Source organism: Callorhinchus milii, unplaced genomic scaffold, assembly GCF_018977255.1.
Source record: "Callorhinchus milii isolate IMCB2004 unplaced genomic scaffold, IMCB_Cmil_1.0 Scaffold1, whole genome shotgun sequence".
Classification (NCBI taxonomy): Eukaryota; Metazoa; Chordata; class Chondrichthyes; order Chimaeriformes; family Callorhinchidae; genus Callorhinchus; species Callorhinchus milii.
Window position 1 is genome coordinate 89,609,589 of NW_024704742.1, and position 6,140 is coordinate 89,615,728.

Below are 6,140 nucleotides of genomic sequence, written 5' to 3' on the forward strand. Positions count from 1 at the left end.
CCACCCTACCATCTTTGCATCAGGTTGCTTTTTAAATGAGTCCAGTGTCCTTGCCCTACCACCTTTCCTGGCAACCTGTTCCAATCATTGATCATCCTCTATGTAAAGCAAAACTTCTTGGTGTCTGTCATGAAATTCCCCTTTACAATTCTAAACCTATGTTCTCTTATTCTACTGTCATGATGCATCCTAAAATATTTGCTCTGAGTTTACTTTTTCAATCCAATTTAAAATTGTGTACACCTTCCTTGAAGTTCCCTCTGAGTCTTCTCTTAAGACTGAAGAGCCTGAACTTGTCTAATTGTTAACAGCCCATAGCTCATTCTTCTAACACTGGGGATCATCCTTGTTGCTCTCCTCTGGACCACCTCTAGGGCCTGGTCACCCCCTTATGTTGTGGTGACCGCCTATATGCAGTGTTCAAAGTGAGGTCTGACCAGAGCACTGTAGAGCCTAAGATTGACATCTGGGGATCTAAACACCAGGTCGGTCATCAGGTCACCACTAATGTGATTTCCTGCTGCATGCGGCCATAACATACTGGAAGTGATATCATTTCCAGTACGTTGTGCCTGATGACCTGGAAAGTCAGCCTTTTTTTTAGAAAGGAAGTGGCAAGCACACAAGAAGTGAGGTGGCCAGCTGCAGGAGTTTACAGTAAAACCTTAGCCTCACTATTTTATGGATCCCAGATGCTGTGTTTTTAATAATGCTCCAGTTCCCAGCTAGGGAATCACTGAGTAGGGTTATTACAGAGACTTAGCTCCAAGTGAATCCCAACCGACAAGTTGGCCTGTGTAGAATGTCTGAACATTGTGCTTGTTGCTCGAGTTGACAAAGTAACGTAACTGTGAGAGGCTCACTTCACAATTCTCCAATCCATGGCCAACACTCAATTAACTTGACAACCTCAATCATGGTCAGTTTTAAATGAGCTCCTAAATGGAATACTTCAACAAATCTCTCATTCATTTACAAGCTGGGAAAATGTGACAGGTGCCTTGTCTCTGCCAATGAATTGAAAAGCAGTTTTGAGGAGCTTTGAGAAACCAGTCACCACTTCCATTCTCATCTTCCTCCATTAAGCTAGCTCAGCACTGTTATAAGTAGGCGCCACTTTGTTCTGATCAAAAATAACTCCAACGACCTTCTTTCTGACACCTTTGAAACCAATTAAGTTTTATTGAAAGTGTTTCCTTTTCCTTGAGAAATCTCCCCAGTGGCTTTTGGACCAACCAGCTGTAGTAAAAAGGGTAGTCAGGTAGGCAGGTTGATCCCAACTCTACGTCAGTGCTGCTCTGGATCAGTTAGGAGGTGTATAAGAACAATCCAAGGTTGAAGGAGTCATCCTTCTTTTCCTCCAGGGAATGATTTGGCCTCTACTCAGTGATTCCCTAGCTGGGAACTGGTATTCTAACACAGGTAGGTACTTCAATACTGCACCTCTCAAAGCTCTGATTAAAAAGACACATAAGATCATGCATTTATGTTGTACCTTATCATGTCAAAATATTTAAATCAAAGGTAAAGGCAAATTTTGTCAGGGACTGGTTTCATAGGCAAATGCAGCAACCATTTTGCACAAAGCAAGGTTCACATAAAGATCTTTAATGCCCCCCTGAAGACATAGGTGGCGGGTGAAAATATCCTTTTGGGGGGTGAGGGGTTTGAGCTGAGCCGTGTTATCCCCGAGACAAGCTGAAGACTGCAGAGTGCATGTGTGTCTTTGAGTTTTTGTGTGACCCAGCACTGGATCCAACTCCTGCTCACTTAACTCATTGACTGTTACACTCGCTTTACTTCACATCCTATTACACACTGCAGAGAGCAGCGCTCCTCTCCCGCCAAGATTTCATTAGCTAAAAATGGTGTGTCAGCCTAGTTCATGAGCTTAAGTCCTGAGAAGGGAGGCGCAAGAGCTACTTAAAATATTTCACTTTTGTTTTAAGAAAAAGAGAATAAAATTCTAAAATAAAAGTGATTGGGTTGTCACAGTGAAACATGCAACAATTCACAACAGTGATAAATCCATGTGTTAATTTTCACACTGAATTTATTATGAAATGCCACAAATTGACCTGCATAATAAGATTAAGTTAAACTAATAAAAATAGAAAGTGGAGGAGACAAAGTCCCATCTGTCTGTTCTCAGGTGTCCTGGCCAACACTCCCGTAGATTAAATTGATCATTTGTTTCATGGCTGTTTGTGGGACATGGTTTTGTGCAAAATAGCCACTGGGTTCACTTATGTACAGTAATACAGTTACTACACTTTATAGTAAATTGGGTGGAACACTCTGAAACATCCACCCGACATGAAAGGTGCTAAAATAATAATAATCATAATAATAACAATAAAAACAACAATAACAATAATCCTTGCATTTTAGAAAGATCTTATCACATCATTGAAATGTCTCAAAGTGCTTCACAGAATATACTGTAAAGTGAATTGACTACATATTTTGTGGGCAAATTTGATATATATCAAATATAAGCATTCTTATTATTAGAATTAGTAGGTAGCCATTAGCTATCATGGAGCTTTCCTCTGCAATGCTCTTCCAAAACCATTTTGTTTTGTTTCTTCTCTCAGTGCTTTTAAAAATATTATAAATATATCTCTTTGGTCAACATCCTTAAATCACTAATTCCTTACAATATCATCAAGACTTTGATGAATTCTTTCACATTAAATAAGCTATATGAATGCAATTGTTTGCTGTTATGTATCATTTAGTTTGTTATATTCTCCTTCAGTCTGAGCCATGAATGTCTCTGAACCATTAATGCTGTTCTGTGAGGCTCAACTCCGATCTCAGGAGAGATGCCTGGCAGAGACAGGTAGGTCCACAGTAATTCATAGCACCGTTGACGTTCTTTTCAAGACCACACAAATATTAAATAAAGTACACAGAGTGATCAACTAGTTCCGCAGGGAGAAAGGGAGCTGGAACCAGAGTGTACATAAAAGCTAGTCCACCACTTGATACCCACGGGACCATTCCACAGTATAAGCCCAGAAGCCCATTTCCTATCACAATAGTGCAGGCAGGAAGAGTTTGGCTTTAGAACTGAGCTACCTGTATTAATCGGATCCTGAATGAAACTTCCCTTCACTGTGCACAAAAATAGCAGATCATCTTTTAGATGTAATTGCAATATCCATGTCTCGGTACCAGGGATCAGCAAAGAAAGCAGGATTTGCTTTGTGCCTAGATATAATTACTTTAAAATCCATTTCAGCTACAATATAAGTGGATGATGGAACATCCATCACAAACCTGACATGTTCTGAAGAATGCAAAAGGATCATTTTAGTTCCAAAATAATTCCCTTGTTTTCAAACCCAAATATCCGAGAACCTGTTTGTTTAATGTGGATTTTATACTTTGAAATCAATTTATATTGATATTTATTCTACTTTTTGATTCAAGTCAGGATATAAAATGCTGCCTTTCAGAACCATCAGATTACACAGAACCCAATCATTTGGAATTGATAGAGGAGGTTCTCACGCACATATCGTTGATCACCACAGCATGGACATAACATTCTGCATTGTCAGCAAATAGCAGAGACCCACATCCTTTGTGCGTTTATAGAATTAAAAATTGGTACAAACCCAGAAGCATTCCTGCATCGAATTACATAGAATTACATAGAATGATACGGCACTGAAACAAGCCATTTGGCTTAACTAGACGTGCTTATACACCACCTCTGTTATTTTCCACCCCTTTTATTCCAATCTCCTTTGCCCTCCTTTGCCCTTCTACTCCTTTCTCCTTCATGTATGCTTCAAGTTTCTCCTTCAGTACATTGATGCCATTTGCTTCAATCACAGCTTCTGGCAGAGTACGGTCCACATTCTCACCACCTTCTGTGTCAATGGTGGCCAACCTGTGGCCATGGGCCGGAAGTGCCCAGCCAGACCATCAAGAAGCAGCCCTGGAACATTAGTCTAGGTACATCCATGTTAAATTGTAGTGCTGCATTAAATCAAGGTCCTATCTCTGCCTGTTTCAGTGACATAAACGAACCATGGCATTATCTAAAAGAGAAGGCAAAAAGAGAAGGGAGTTTCTCCTGGTATCACGGTCAACAATTCCCCAAAATAAAAAATAAATTGTCATTTGTTATTGTTGTTTGTTGGAATTGGCTGCTGCATTTGCCTACAAAATGCACAGCCACTATACTTGTCAGTGAATCCTCTATAGTGCTTTGAGATTCGGCGACAAAATGATCAAGTGCTACATCAAATGCAAGAATTATTATAATTATTATAGTTTATGTGGCGTCCTGTAGTTCAGTGGTTAGAGCGCTCGCCTCGTAAGCGAGAGACCTGGGTTCGATTCCCGGCAGGGCGAAACATTGGACAAGTTTCCTTATTGCACAAGTCTCTGTTTACCTAACATTAAGTAGGAACCCAGTCATTAGTCGATTGGCGGATAGCTTTTCCGGGGGTAATAATTCCTTCAAAAAAAAATAATTTGGTCACTCAATCCACTACTGTTTGTTGGACACTGATGTGTGCAATTGACTGACGTATTTTGCCCACAAAATATACAGTAAATTCACTTTACAGTATATTCTGTGAATCGCTTTGAGCCGTCTCAAAGATAAGGGGCTATATCAAATGCAAGGATTATTATATATTATTATTTAAATCCACAAGAGATTATACACAAACAATTATTTCTATATAAAAATAACCTTGCAATTCAGCCAATGTGAAACTTGACATGCTCTGTGTAAAATAAACGTTCCATTTTTAGGAACGAAGCAGCAGATTATGCTGTGCTGGACAGCTGCGATGTGACTTTAGATTTCCCTGCGGAGGGGCTAAGGGCAGGTCAGACACCAGTGATGAGGCAGAAAATGCAGCAGCATTAATTCCCAACATATCCTGGTAAGGCTGTTACACAAGTGTGCTTGCATTCTGAATCAACTGCGAGTGAATTCAAATGTCGAGGCTTCAACAATCATCTTTACTGGCTGGCCAAAGAGTGGAGGTATGAAAATCAATTCTTCATAACTGACTTGATCCTTAAATGTTTTGACATAAAACTGTCAGCCTGCTACAAGATGTGTGGTGTATGATGCATTGGTAATAAGAACGGAGGTAAGAAGCTCCCAATCACTTCATAACATGCATGACCTTAACAAGGTTGTTTTAGGAAATGCACAATTTTCATTGCCCCATCTCCTCAGACACAGCTTGATTTCCGTAATATGTGTCAGCAAGACTCAGTTGGTAGTACTCTCACTCCTGATTCTGAAGGTTGTGGGTTCAAGCCCCATGTCAGGACTTGAACTCACATATTCTAGGCTGACAGTGCAGTGCAATGGTGGGAGAGTGCTGTATTATCGGAGGTGCCGTCCTGTGGTGATGAGATGATAAGCCACGGCCCACTCTGCCTGTTCAGGTGGACGTTAAAGATCCCATGGCACAATTTACAAAGAGAAGGGTGTTTATCCCGGTGTCCAGGCCAACAATCCCGCAAATAAAATTGGGCATTCATTTCATGGGTGCTTGTGGGACATTGTTCTGTGCAAAGTAGCTGCTGCATTCCTAACAAATACACAGTCGCTCCACTTCATGACAAAACAAGGCACAATGTCAAATGCAAGGATTATTATTAGATTTTGTGCATATCGCAGAATAGAAGTCACAATTATTCTTCCCACTGCTTTTGCAAATATTGCAAATTAGTCTCCAGTGTTTTTGAGTGTATAAGAAATGAAAAACATTTAAAAACTTGCACAACTTGGCAGAGCCTAAGGTAGTGGGAACCCAAATTAAATATGCATCAGTGCTTAGTAGTCTGAATACCAATGAATTCAGATATATTGACTAACATCCACTGTCACTGTAGTAGAACAACCTGTGTATGCAGCATATGAGAGTTAACAACCAGTGTTTTAGAGGTCAAAGTCCAATGCCGTTTACCAAAAGTGCTGGCCATGAACTGCTTAAGCACTTAAGTTTCTTTGACAAAGAGACAAGCCCGCCATGAGATCTTCTACTCCTCAAGCGGCAGAATAGCAATTTATTATCACAAGATTGGTTCGGATGAAAAAGGCCCTTCAGCTCATCTGATCTCATCCCCTCCAGAATACCCACCCTATTGTCCTC

The 6,140-nt window shown here is 40.3% G+C and overlaps 1 non-coding gene across 1 annotated transcript; it reads left to right on the forward strand.

The window, feature by feature from the left end:
- The first annotated feature begins 4,299 nt into the window (after positions 1-4,299).
- trnat-cgu lies at positions 4,300-4,371 on the forward strand. The gene has a single exon. It is a non-coding gene; the product is annotated as a tRNA-Thr (tRNA).
- The last annotated feature ends 1,769 nt before the right edge of the window (positions 4,372-6,140 follow it).